Consider the following 473-nt stretch of genomic DNA (forward strand, 5'->3'; position numbering starts at 1 on the left):
CCAAATTAGGGTTTTTTTTTTTTTTTAAGACGGGGTATTACATCCTCCTCCCTTTATTAGAATTCGTCCCTGAATTCTCTAAGGATCCGGTGATCCCCCTTCTTACATCAGTACATCTTCGTGGAAGAACTCTGGATGCAACGCTTTGAATCTTGATTCATCCACCCAGGTCACAACTACACGGTTCCGCTTACCCCAGAAAACCTGGACTTGAGGAATTTCTCGATTCTTCAAACTTCGTATCCGACGCTCACCTATTCGGATTGGTCCCTCTGGATAAGTGAGGTTTGTTTGCAGGTTTTCGATTTGCTCTGACTCAATAGCGTTGGGATCATGAACATGTTTCCGCAGCATTGATACGTGAAATACCGGATGTATTTGCATCTCTCCAGGTAGGTTTAGACGATAAGCTACCTCTCCGATTCGTTGTATAATCTGGTAAGGCCCAATGAATCTTACCGCTAGTTTCCCGA

This window comes from Brassica oleracea, chromosome C3 (genome assembly GCF_000695525.1).
Source record: "Brassica oleracea var. oleracea cultivar TO1000 chromosome C3, BOL, whole genome shotgun sequence".
NCBI classification, from domain to species: domain Eukaryota; kingdom Viridiplantae; phylum Streptophyta; class Magnoliopsida; order Brassicales; family Brassicaceae; genus Brassica; species Brassica oleracea.